Source organism: Lissotriton helveticus, chromosome 4_1, assembly GCF_964261635.1.
Source record: "Lissotriton helveticus chromosome 4_1, aLisHel1.1, whole genome shotgun sequence".
Lineage (NCBI taxonomy): Eukaryota > Metazoa > Chordata > Amphibia > Caudata > Salamandridae > Lissotriton > Lissotriton helveticus.
This window is the reverse complement of record NC_136063.1, coordinates 1,368,235,317-1,368,249,377: the sequence shown is the minus strand read 5'-3', so window position 1 is coordinate 1,368,249,377 and position 14,061 is coordinate 1,368,235,317. Positions and strand designations below refer to the sequence as shown.

Here is a 14,061-nt window from a genome sequence, read left to right as displayed (position 1 = left end):
CCCTTGCTCACTGCTCCATCAGGATTCAAGCAAGCCGGGCCGACGAGGCTGAAATGCCAGAAACCGGTCCCCGGAAGCTTGCATCCTTTCTGGTGGAGAATTGGCTTGGTAGTTTGGTCTGCCCTGTTCCCATGATGCACTGGGCCAGGGACAGACTAATTTGCATATAGCCAGGTTCTGAGCTGGGATGGGGCAGTGAGCTAAATAACGGTGATGGATCAAGCCCTGATCTTTGGACTGGGTAAGAGTGGTTTGCTTAATTCAGACACTCTGTTCATCACCACCCCCTTTTCTGAATTGAAAATATTTGACATATGTAAATCATGCAACATGCATCATGCAAAAATCTGGTAAAGTTTCTTCAAAATTCAGAAAAGTGTATTTATGGCAGATGTGTTCCACCTTATACATCAGAGTATATCAACGCTTTAAGAGGTGTTTATTAGAAGTGATAGTTTTTAAAAATGAGCTTAGAAATATCCTTGCACCTCCACCTCCAGCTCTTAAGACGATGGTATTAGTGAAGTAAGTGGTAAGTCAGTTGTCATGTTTACCCTAAATGTGGCCTTGATTCTTATTATAGATGGAGCAACAATGTAAGCTATTATGGCAAACACAGGCAGTTTTTGTACAGTGCACATCCAGAACTCATGTATTTGAAGGCGCTTTCATGTGTTCGTGAAGAAAAAAGAGGTTTGGTGACATAAAATATTTGCCTAGGATCGCTTAATTTGTAATCAGGGCAGCCGGGTTGGATCAATGTACTTCTTGTATCATATTGTGCAGTTCAGCTGCCCTGATAGGTATCTTGCTGTCCTTTTTTAGATCCTTATTGATGTTCAATTGATGGAGCGTGGATGGCAGGCAGGAGCCACATGAAGGTTCTGCTATTTTTGGGCTCGAGCTCAGTAGTTAATTTGTCAAAAAATAAGTGCTGGGGCTCTCGTCAGGAGGCAGCTTGCCTCCTGAGGTGTTAGCGCCATCTAAAACAGAAGCAACTACTAACCATTGGAGTGGGGAGAGGATGTGGTGTTATGGCCAGAGCTGCCGACTTTGGAGCTGAGGAACCCGGTTGTAGCCTCGGCGTCGGCTCAACATCCTGTGATTCTCTCTAAATCACTTAATCTCCCCGTAAATGAAGGTGTCCTTAACTGGTGCTCATAAAAAGTGCAGGTGTTGATGGTTAAGTGCTGGTGCTGTGCACCAGAAACCACTGGTTCAAATTAACTACTGACTGAGCTAGGTATATGCCGGATCCTGGTTCGAGCTTTCAGTGGCCAGCCCATCTCTAATTTCAACAGATTATTTTCATACACAAAGACTTTCTGTTGTGCTTTCGAGAGTGCATCAATTGGCAATAGTTGGACATTGAGTGCAGTGCAGCACTGCAAGGCACATATTAATGGTACTGTTACCCACATTTGAGTTTCTACTCTCGGTGTTGGACCATTCTGTCTTCAATTGGTTGGAGGCCTGAGCCAACCTATCCCGACCAAAGTGTAGCAGGTCGGACCAGTAGGCCTTGTCTATTCTGCAGTATGCGTGAGTGGGAGTGTGTGGCTGAAGTGTAGCCTAGATAGGAAGAGTATGGCAAAGTAGATTTCCCTGCATTTATGTGTTTATGAAATGCATGTGTTGTTTTCACCTGCAATTAGGTAGTATTTTGATTGTTTCAGAGCGATGAGCTACTAGAGACAAAGTAGAAGAGGGAGGGGTGGTGTAGCAAGTAAGACAAGTGCCTTAAGTAAGGATTTGTTTGTATGCTTGGTCCAAGAGAAATGACTTTATGACTTTCATGTACTTTCCAAATACATCCTTTAAGGTCAAGTTACTCAGGCATGAACCTTGAGAATGTAATCATCTCCCAGCAAAACGTTTGAATGTTCTTGTACTGAGCCAAGACAAGACCCTAAGTCCCCCTTGATTCAGGCAGTGATCTGATCTGATCTGATCTCTTGGTCTTTATGTTACTATTGTTGATTTTGTTATTAGTGTGTGCAGCTTGTAGGCCACTTAGAAGTCCTACGTGGGGAACAAGCGTAGGCAAAGACAGTGGGTGCCGTGGTATTGGCTTGTTTCCTTTGCTGTACTTTGTTATTAGATTACCATTCCAAGAAAGCAACACATCAGTGAACTTGGAATGATGAACTATTGATAAAGTATAACAAAAAATATTCTAAGATAGCTACCTCTGCATGCAAGTGGCAGTGGAATGGTTTTAGCAACAGTTTTCTTCATGTAAAAAAACAATATGGGCAGCCATCTTAGAATAGCTTTTGCTATTAAGTACATCACAGGCAGCCATCGTTGCGTATATATACTCATGTGCAAGCAACCATCATTGAATGGTTTTCAAATACTTTTTTGGTAACAAAGTATGGAAAATCCCATTAAAGATACCGCCAAAAGCTGTGCCTATACAGGAGGCAGTACTCTGGGAATGGCATCGAGAGAACCGAAAGCAGCGTTGAAGTTGGGAAAAACAATGTAAAATGTATGTTCAAAAGAAGCAAAACATTGCCTCATCAGCCCTTACACCTAGGAGGATTACTTTTTGGAGGTGGTACACATTGTCCAGAGGATGAATGCCGTCACTCACTGAGAGGGGAGTTAATGGATGAAGTGCCAGACACGCTGCCCTATTCTGTATGTGATCAAATGTGACGTTTGATTGGAAATTAGTTGACCAAAACCCCCTATATTTATATATGTATTTTATAATTTATATATATATTATATAATTTAAAAAACAGGAATTGTCTGGTTAAAAAGCTGAAGCTGCCTTAAAGGCCGGACCTCATAATGGGAGAATGGGGAAACCCTCATAATAAAATAGGGGGTCAGTTGAGTATATTCATAGCTACTGATGTTAGTCAGATCAGTTATTATTGTGGAAGCGTTGAGCTGTCCGGGTGGCCGCGTCAGGATTATTCTCTAACCTCCAAAGAAGTATGGAGAAACAGTAAGTAGCTAGGCTTTCTGGGTGTTTAATGCTTGCCTTGTGAGATATATTAGGATATAATGAGATACAAACACTACATTCCATTCCCTTTCACTACCACCGGTGATTTTCCCAGAACCTATTTGTCATGTGCCTGGTATCTCTGCGAGGAAAACATTACCTCGGATATTATCTGCAGAGTTTAGATGAAAGATGCCCTAAGATATGTATCCCTCCCTTCATATTACCTCCATCTCCCTGGCAGTAGCACCTCTATGCAGGAGGCGTGTGCGAGGCTAGCACAGAAACCTTCTTTTACGGCCAGGGTTGCCTTGGACAGAAAATAGGCCGGGCAGCAAAATAAAAGTGGCCCTCATTAGCGGATCAGGTAGCTCAAAACGTAGATTTGCACATTGGAGCAGTTTTGAACTTGAACAAGCTCACTGTATGGGTGCTTTGCGAGGTCTGGGAGATTGCATGCATTTCAGTCTGCTGCAGGCAACGTTTTGGTAATATCAAGGAAATCAACAGGAAAATACGGCCCACCAGACAATAAAGCAGGCCCACAAACAGCCAAAAAACGGCCCATGCAATGCATTGAGACCAGCCCCTTGGGCACTGTCCAGTTGCCCAGTGGGCCTGTCCGGTCTTTTATGCGGCATATAAGAAAGGGTTCTGAGGGCAGAGCCGGACTGGCAATAGGTGGCACCAGGTGTTTCCCCGGTGGGCCGGAAAGATGGGGTCCGGTTTTGTGGCCGTGGGAGCTGGTTTTGTCACTGGTACAGTGCTGCAATATCGACCCCCTGTAACAAAAGCAGGAGCAGTGCTTCTTACTAGCACACCCCCCACCCTCTCCAAGGGCTGGTCGAGCAGCAATCTGCCGGGGCTGATTGCTGTTTCCAGTCCGGCCCTGCCCTGAGGGGTCTTAATTGCGGGTTCTTTTTGTTGCCGCTATCTTTCATCATTCCATCATTCTCTCCTCACCCAGGCTTCACAATACCTGAAACCGGCTCTGAGGAATGGATAAGGGAAAAGGTCAATTTCATTGATATGTTTCAATAGGTGAGACATTTCTTTTGCACTACGTGGCACTTTGAGCAGAATCTATGTCCCCGAAGTGACTACCGGGGTCCTTTAAGAACACTGCAACTTGGGAAGTGGGAAATGAAATGAGCTGCCCATTTTAAGCCGGCAGACCCAAGCTTCAAATATGGCGATTATATTAATGTATCTGGTTATATACCTTTGCCTTGTCTTGGTTTTAAATGCAGTGGTGGCTGGTAGGTAGAACTTGGGGGGAGCCCGCACGGACGCATGCACACACACACACACACACACACACACACACACACATATGCAAGCTCAGTTACACCTATGCATTCACATGCAGACATGTGCGCAAACCCATTCACATCACTCACTCACAAATACACGTACATTCATACATACACACACGCACCAGTCAGTTAAATCACAATACTTACCTGCTGCAGCTTTCGGAGAGGGAAGTCTCGGAGGTGCCAGAAGAGTTGGGACTGCTGCCTCCCCTCATTGCCTGACCTTAGATCAGACAATGTGGGGAGCTGGCTGTCCCTACCTCGTGCCAGAGTAGGATGGGGTCGGAGAGACTGCTGACCCCCCACTCTGTGACGAGGTGACAGTGCCTGTGACATATCTATCTATCTATCTATCTATCTATCTATCTATCTATCTATCTATCTATCTATGTAAAGGGTTTTTCCTTGCGTCCTGTGTCACTTTGGTGGGCGCATCATAAAACAAAAAGATAAAAAGATTTTCATATTACAAATCACCAGGTGAGATTATTAAATTGACCATAACCATATAAACCCTCTGCTGAGGGAGAAGCAGAGTTTTTATATTGTTTTTGTCGATTTAATAATTTCCCCTGATAATATGCAATATTACCATAATTCATGTTATTTCCCTTTTCGTCTTTCTGCGTATATAAAACATTCAATCAGGTAGTTGTGTGGTCTACCATTTCTGTAAAAATAAGTAACAAAAATGGAAATTGAGGTGTAGTTAACATTTCCGCAAATGTTTTCATCATTAGACAGTTGCAAGACAAGTAGTGAGAGTCCTGTGAGTAAATGATTATTAGAGGTGCTACCATGGGGGACACAGTTTGCAAAATCCCCCCAACCAAAGTAATTTAGTGTGCCGTTGCTGACTCTAGCATTGGCACTAAACCCACCCTCTGCTGCTACCTTGATTCCATTCTCTATCCTCCCACTCTTCTTGGCGTGGAAAGCTCTTAACTTTTAGGTCTCACCCAGCCAGTGTGTCAGCTGGGACATCCAAAGCGAGAGACAACTGGATGATGAAGGCATTGAGAATATGCGTGTAAGTGATACCCCTACTATATATATCATTGAGCCTAGAGGTCCATCGGTTGGTAGTCGGGTCAATATATGTAATTGCATTTATATGGCGCTTACTACCCCAGATGGGGCGTCAAAGCTCTTTTCGACGAGTAGCACGCTACTCCAGAACCCAAAAAGGATTAGTGGTGAATTAGAATAAGGAGATATGAAATTAATTTGAGCTGTGGGCATGTGAGTTTGTTATTTGAATTGAAAAAGGATAGTGGCGGGTTAGAAGATGGAAGGCTTTGCATTTGTATAGCGCTTGCTGCCCCTGATGATGTGTTGAAGCACTAAAAAGTCTGACTCTATTCTAGGAAGTGGTTACTTGACGTCAGACACCAGACAGTGGTATTGTTACATCTATTAGTGGTGTAAGGAAAAGGTGAAGACTAGGACAAATCAATGACAGTTCATCTCATGTAACATTACAGATTTCTTATTACAGAGTGTTATTTACAGCCTCCTGAAGTCCTGTCCCAGGTGACCAAGAGTCTCTGGGTTGCTCTGTGGTTAGGTCATCAGTGCAGATCTTTTGAACTGAATTATAGTTTTATCGTGGACATTGGTTGGAACACATGGAGGGAGGGTTTGGTTCAAATTTGTCTAGGGGAAACCTCCGTTAGAAAGGAGCTCGGAAGTAGTTAAAAGGAAATGAACTTAGATGGGGTGCAGCAGGGCTTGGCAAAGTAATGGCTTTTAAGGTTAGAAGAATGCAGAATTCCTGTTGGTACATTTTGGGAAGGGACTGATAGGGGCTTGATGACATTTTTTGCCTTAGAGACAAGGATTAGGAGTATAAAGAGTGGAATTTGCTCAGCTGATGCTCAGTGGGTTTAATCTTTCTGGGGATAATTTGGTTTATGTGTGGGGTGATTGAAAAGCATTTACGTTGATGCTCTTGTTAAGAATTAAGAAAACAGACCTCATCAGGTCATATTACACTAAGTTCTCGGGGGTAAAACAAACGTTTTTTACCCTATTTTTGGGTACTTTGGTGACCATATCTATAATATACCCTGCATTGGCATTACATGTGTGTTAGCGCAATCTCAAGGGGGTGTCCTCTCACTTGCATAGGGTTATGGTCTCATGCAAATGAGGAAACACTTCACTTCTTTGCTTATTGCAGATGTGGGCGCAGAGGCAAAGGAGCTGTCAGAAGGCGCAATGACTATTGTCCACTTTGGTGTAGCACACAGTCAGTGCACCCAAATGGTGCCCCTTGTAAGGGGGAAACAGGGGGTCACATGGACCCCCCTAGAGATGGGCAGCAGTGGCTGTTGATGACATATTAAATAGGAGGGGTGTGAAAAAATGATTTACAAAAGAAATTACGTAAATAAGTTTCACTTACTTTGCACTGCATGTCCTCGATGTTCTGTAGCATGTCCTCAATGTTCCTGGCTCCAGACCGAGCACGAAGTCCCACAGCCAACTCCCTTATCCAATCCTGACGCTGCTCTCATGTTGGTAAGCAGCATAAGTGGCGCGTATTGATTGGCTGGAGCTGGCTGGCTCTCAGCTCTAAAAGGCACTGTAGGCCTGCTCTTCAACCCACCTGTCTAAGACAGGCAGCTGGTTTGGAGAGGTTTGAATTTTGCATGCCTGTCTGGCCGTAGCAAGGTAGCTGGCCAAACCAACATGCACACTTCAAACTGAAGTGTCCTCTCCTCACTGCTGCCAATCAGCAGCAGTGACGCACTGGCCCCGCCCCCACTCTCCATTTGCTGGCAGAGAATAAAATGGTAATAAAATAATTTTATCAGAGTTTTATTTTTCATGCTTTCTGCGCAGCAGTGTGGTGGGAGGCGACGCTCCTCCGCTCCTATGGAGGAACCGTCGGTTGGGGGCACTCACTCATGCATCCACCTGCAGAGGAATCGCTGTAGCCTCTTTTAGATACAAACCTTGTTGCGCCTGCACAGTAAAGGGCGGGCCCAGTGCCTTCAAATGGCTGGTTCTTTCTCAACTAGTACGCTGATCCTGGCGGAAGTGCGGGCTGTCACCTGCAATGGAAAGAAATCATTTGTTGTGATATGTCCCACACTACTGCTGTGTGTTTTTTTTTTGGTCCAGTTCCGAGAGGGGGCTTTACAGAACTGTGATATCCCCCAGGGGATGAGTGATGCGCTTTATAAAAACTCTAATAATAATACTACTGCACCCTAACGTAAGTGTGTGACGTATCCATAATATAGCCCCATGAGGCTAAACAGTATTGTTGACCTTATGAAGTATTCTCATGAGATGCTTGTTAATTAGGGATTTGTAAGTGTCAACAGGAAGGTCTGGACAAATACTTCTGGTGATATGAGCTGCAAAACAATACACAAAAATACAAAAAACGGGTATGCATTAAACAAATGTTTAAATATCGAAATATGTATTTTACTCTGAAACACATATGGAAAGTTTTCAAATTGTTCGTTTTGCTTCTTTATTCGTACATATATTATCCATTTTAATTGATTAATTTTAAGATTTAATTTTGTCAAACAGTCGCAGATCCCTTCCTAGGACTCGCCGACCCTCAGTGGTCCTCAGACCCCAGGTTAAGAACCACTGCTATATGTTTTCCATTGATTTCCATCACAGAACCTCACCGGGGTCAATGATTTTAGCTGCTTTCTTGGTAAAAGATACTGTGTCTTAGATTTATTAGATTTTTATTCAGATTACATGGAGTGTTTTCACATGCCACAAACCTTTACCCTCCCAGCATTCAGATTACCTGAGGCCTTTTGTTTTTCTCTTTTTAAGGCTGGTGCTGTAGGAAGACCAAAGAGGCGGAGAGGGAAGTCAACTAAGGAAGAAAGGAGCTAAGCAGGCAGAAAGAAGCCCTCGCTGCCTGGAAAAACAGGGAGCCATGCCCTTGTTCAGAAGATCCTGACTTTAAAGCCAAGCTCCACCGCCAGTGAGACAAAAGGTAAGGTCGAGCTGACTTTTAGAAAAATATTATTGTGTGACTGCATTGTGGGTTGTTGATTCATTTCGCTCTGTGCAGTGTATGCTTCAGCCTTGAGTCGGCTGTGGCTTTTTGCTAGAATAGTGTTAAACCCGTTTCACAAAGGTGTGGTAAAAAATGGTGCCAGTTAAGTGAAGTACAATTTGAGGTTGCCCGTGAATGCACTTCACAAGTATTGTCACATTTTGGTACGTTTCCACGCTGTTCCGGTAAAATGTACGCATGACATCATTTAAATGTGTATATGTAGGGTAATGAAAAAATTCTGACTTTAGAAAATATTACAACAGTTCTTCCTGCACAATGCACACACCTGTAGCTTTAGGCCCGTTGTAGAATAGTGAAGTGTTTGTGGTAGCGCTCTAGTGTTCCATGAGCGGAACAGGAACCACGTCACAGGATGTGGTAGGCGGGACATTAGTTTTCTCTGGCGCTCACCGCCAGAGGTAGCCAGCCCCGGCGCTCCGATATAATAAAGCCTAAATTAAATATACTACTGCGTTTGTGCCTCTTTACAGTGGCGACGAGTCGGGACAAGAACGCGACCCTAGTATTTGCACGCATTACGCGTGAGAGGCAGAACGGAGCGCGGCAGAGGAGCCGGCAAGGCGGGAAGAAGCGCGAAAAACGGCGCCAGCACAGCCACGAGCCAGGAGGGGGCCTCACAGCTGTCCTTAAGCCCAGTAAAGGCCACAGCACGGGTAAATGTCGCCCCAGGTGGAGTGAGAACACAGCAAGTGTCGCCCCAGGTGGAGTGAGAGCACAGCAAGACAGAGGAGACACCTGAGGGAAAATAACAAGGTAACCAGCCCCATTGCATCACTGTGAGCCCTCACAGGCGCCCCAGCAGCAGAGAACAGGGGTGCACGCTGGCGGAGACTGCAGGCACATCGACTGTGAAGGCAGGAAGCAGCTCAGAGGCGGAATCTCTCACCACAGAGGGAGGACCGGGAGAGGACAGTGAGGGTGAGAACAGAGAGGACGAGGGAGGAGATCAAAGCGCCCCAGGGAGTCCATCCAGGAAGACTGCTGTCACACCTAAGACCAGAAGGAAAGCTCCAACCATGGCGAGTCAGAGCACGTCTCTCACCCAACTAGTCCCATTCCTCACGAAAAGCAGTGAACCGGAAAGAAAATGGGAAGAATGGAAGAGGTACTTCCTTAACTATCTGGAAGCGCTGGAAGAGGAAGGCGAGACCGCATTCACGAGTCTGAGGAAAAAGAAGATCCTTCTCCATAACTTAGGTCCAGAAGGGCTCAGGGTCTATGACACCATTGTGAAAGGAGAAAGAGCCGCAGCGGATACGGAGGTGTTTGATCACGCCATCGAAGACTTGGACGCACATTACAGGCCTGTAGTGTGTGTCGCCATCGACAGATTTAACTTCTTTCAGAGGAAACAGAAGAGCGGAGAGTCTGTGGACGAATACGTCGTAGCACTGAGGAAGTTAGCCGTCACGTGCAAATTTGGTGGACTGCATGATGAATTCATCAGGGATCAAATTATTATGCATACCTCAAGTACCCACATACAGGAGAAATTGTGGGTGAATGGCGACGCTCCACTCAAGGAGATCTGGGCGATGGTCAAAAAAGCCGAGCTATCGAGAAGGTGTGCCCAGGCAGCGAAGAGGGACGCCCAGGAATCGCAAGCAGTGTGTAGAGTAATGGCGCCAAACAGAAACGACCGTTGGAAGAAAAATGAGACGCGAAAGACCCAGGGAGGAAACAGAGCTGACTTCTCCACTAAATCACAGACGGACAGCAAGACACACAGGAAAGAAAGAAACCAGTGTTACAGGTGTGGTAGCAGTAGCCACATGGGAAACGACAAGGTGTGCCCCGCCTTCAAGGCCAGGTGTTCCTACTGCAACATCTTTGGACACTACGAGAAAGTGTGTCGCAGAAAACCGAAGAATGCCGTAGTGCGCTTGGTAGACCAAGATCAGAGAGAAGATTCCAGTGATCAGGACGACAAAGGTGAAGAGGAAGAATTCCTGTACATTGATGTCCAAGTTCTAGAGATGGACGGTTCCAACACAGACAGGCCTCGTCTCGACATGCACATAGGGGGCATACCCTTGGAGATGATCGCGGACAGCGGAGCGCCCATCTCAATCGTCCAGAGGCAGGTATGGGAGGACAACTTTGCAGCGATGATCAAAGAAACACTCCTACCCATGGATGTGAGACCAGTAACGTACACTGGACAGAAGATCCCCATGTTGGGCTACTGCCCGCTCTTGTTTGAATTTAGAGGTCGTCATGCGCAGTGCAAGCTGTACGTAGCGGAGAGAGGCCCGTCCGTTCTGAGTTGGAAGGACCAAGGAGCATTGGGGATCCAGCTCAACCCTGGTGGCATAGAGAAAATCCTACTCATGGACATGGCGGTCAGGGAAGACGTGCAGTTGTGGAGGAAAACATATCCCAAAGTATTCAACGGGCAGATTGGCGAGCTGGGCAAGTACACGCACCTCATCAAACTGAAGGAAGGGGCGGTACCAGTAGTGCACAGAGTGAGGAACATTCCGTTCCGCAGCAGAGAGGCAGTACAAATAGAGCTGGACAGGTTGGAAAAGGAGGGAGTCATCAGGGCGATAGAGAGCGCGGAGTGGCTGTCTCCCCTGGTTGTAGCCCAAAAGCCCAACGGCAAAGTACGTCTCTGCGTGGACCTAAGGGAGTTAAACAAAAACATTGTCATAGACAAATTCCCCTTGCCACGCATCAGTGAAATGCTGGCAAAAACAAAGGACGTCACATGGTTCTCCACAGTGGACCTCTCGTCGGCCTATCATCAGGTTAAGCTCCATCCGTCGTGCACCCACCTCACGTCGTTTATCACACCCTTCGGGTGCTATGAGTTCGTGAGGATGCCCTTCGGCTTAGCTTCTGCCGCGGCCGTGTTCCAGAAAATCATGCATAAACTCCTAAAAGACCTTAAGGATGTCCTCTTCTTCCAGGATGACATACTGGTAATGGGGAAGTCGAGGCAGGATCACAACGTGAAACTTCACAAGGTGCTGCAGAAACTGCAAGACAGTGGATTGACTGCCGAGTGGACGAAATGCAATTTGGGAGTGCAGTCGGTCACATACCTCGGCCATGAGGTGAGTGGACAAGGCATAACTCCGAAGAAAACAAACATGAGAGCCATCATGGAAGCGCCCACACCGGAAAGGAAGGAAGATGTTCGGTCATTCCTAGGGATGGCCGAGTATTACAGCAAATTCATCCCTCATTTCGCAACAAAGACACACTACATACGACAACTGCTCAAGGAAAAGAACAGGTTTCAGTGGGGTAAAGAGGAGCAAGAAGAGTTCGACGCACTCAAGCGAGAAATGGGTACGGCCATTCCCCTCAAGGGATTTGACCCCGAAGCTGAGTCTATTCTCACCACAGACGCCAGTGACCGAGGCCTAGGAGCGGTACTGATGCAGAGAGAGGAGTCGGGAGAGATGTCGACCGTCAGCTTCGCCTCCCGCTCGTTGTCGCCCAATGAGGAGAAGTTCAGTGTGGTGGAGAAAGAGATGCTGGCGGTGGTCTGGGCGGTGGAAAAATTCAGGCAATACTTGTGGGGTGCCAAGTTTCTCGTAAAAACCGATCACAAGCCTTTAGTTCGTGTCCTGACATCAAGTGGACATGACCATGCCACGCCCAGGATTGCCAAGATGACCCTACGGCTATTGGACTTTGTCTATGAAGTCGAGCACATTCCAGGGCCACAGAACAAAGTGGCCGACTTCCTAAGCAGGGCAGCCGCCATGGAAGAAGCAAAGAATGAAGAAAGGCACGAGTGGGAAGGATACGTGGTTGCCACCATCCAGGACACTGAAGAGGTAATAAGCGCCCAGGACTGGGAAGAAGCATACCGGGAAGACACAGACTTGGAGGCCGTTAAAGGATATGTCGTTCATGGTTGGCCTGAGAAGAGACACTTGAAGGAGGAGCTAAAGAGATACTGGGAGGTCCGAGAGGAACTGTCTTTGGCTGAAAACCCAATGTTCTTACTCAGAGGGGACAAGGTGGTTCCGCCCAGGAACATTCTGGAACGGTTGATGTCCTTACTGCATGAAGGGCACCAGGGCATCACAAAAACGAAAGCCCTGGCCAGACAAGCCTACTGGTGGCCAGCCATCGACGCGCAGGTAGAAAGACATGTGCGCTCTTGCGAGTCTTGCGCAAAATCGGACAAGGCCCAGAGCATGCTGAGACCCCCGCTGGGAAGATTTCCGATTCCGGATGGCCCGTGGGAGATGTTGTCAGTGGACATAATGGGACCAGTCCTGAACAAGGAGGGCATTCAAAAGTACGTGGTGGTCGCCGTTGATAGGTATTCCAAGTGGCCCGAGCTACAAGTCTTGGAAAGAGTGGATACTGAGGCAGTGATAAAGTTCTTGCGTACCACCTTTGTCAGCGAAGGCATCCCGAGGATCATCACCTGCGACAATGGACCCCAGTTCACTTCAGAAAAGTGGACGGCCTTCACCAACAGAAACGGGATTGAAGTGAAGCACACCCCGATCTACCACCCGGCGGGAAACGGCCAGGTGGAACGCTTTAATCGTGTGGTTATGGGCACCATACAGGCAGCCATTGAAGATGGCAAGGATTGGGAAATGGAGCTGGAGAAGATGATTTGGGCATACCGAATCACACCGGGTAGCACAGGCTACAGCCCCTTCAAGATCTTAAGAGGCAGAGAGGCCTTCACCAAAGACAATGCAGCATGGAGGAAGTTGATTGTCCAGAGTAAGTGGTCACCGGCGGTGGTAAGGAAAAATCTAGAGAGAGCCCAGGATGTCTACACGACACACTACAACAGAAGAAGGAACACTCAGAGTACAGAACTGGACAAAGGTGATTGGGTGAGGGTGAAGCTAGCCATCATGAAGAAGAAAGGAGAGAGCAAGTTTTCACCTCCCCTCAAGGTGGTGGAGCCGTATGCCAGATCAGCTCTCCTGAGCGACGGAAAGATTTGGTCCATGGACAGAATGGCCAAATGCAGCAAGATACTGAAATGGGAAGACGAGGCGGAAGAAGGAACGGAGAATGTCGCAGAGGATGGAGAAAGTGTAAGTGGAGAAAGGCAAGAAGAGCATGTGAACGGAACGGAAGGACAAACAACAGCAGAGAAAGAAAGAGTGAGTAGAGAGACAACGGAAGGAAAGAACAGAGGCATAGAAGAGTGTGAGAAGAAGGCCAAGGATGGGAAAGCAGAAGGTGCGAGAGAGAGAAGGGAACAAGTGACTACAGGAGGAGAGAGAAAGGTTGAGAGAGTGGAAACTCGAGCAGGGCGGAGAATCAAGGTACCGGAGAGATTCAAGGATTATGAAATGGACTGGAAGTAAGACTTTTAAAAAATTTGTTTATTGTGCATAAAGGGGGGAGATGTGGTAGCGCTCTAGTGTTCCATGAGCGGAACAGGAACCACGTCACAGGATGTGGTAGGCGGGACATTAGTTTTCTCTGGCGCTCACCGCCAGAGGTAGCCAGCCCCGGCGCTCCGATATAATAAAGCCTAAATTAAATATACTACTGCGTTTGTGCCTCTTTACAGTGTTCTTCCCTTCACAACTCCCACCCCCACCACCCACCGCAGAATATTTTTTCACTGAGAAGACATATCTTGCAAATCAGGGAGCGATTTGTGTAATTGTGCGCACTTTCTGCATATCTTATTCTAAGTTCCTTCTGGTGTGAATTGAGTTCTGAGATAAGCGTTGCAAGGGCATTTTTAAATTCGTGTGACTACTACAGATGTT

General features: G+C 46.8%; 1 protein-coding gene across 2 annotated transcripts in view; it reads left to right on the top strand.

Annotated features, from left to right (window-relative positions):
* ATXN1 (ataxin 1) overlaps window positions 1–14,061 on the top strand; it is a 1,154,375-nt gene that overhangs the window by 536,791 nt on the left and 603,523 nt on the right. For both annotated transcript variants that reach the window (XM_078687925.1, XM_078687926.1), the window contains exon 4: window positions 8,092–8,257. The gene's annotated coding sequence lies outside the window, so the exon portion shown is untranslated. The remainder of the gene's footprint in view (window positions 1–8,091; window positions 8,258–14,061) is intronic.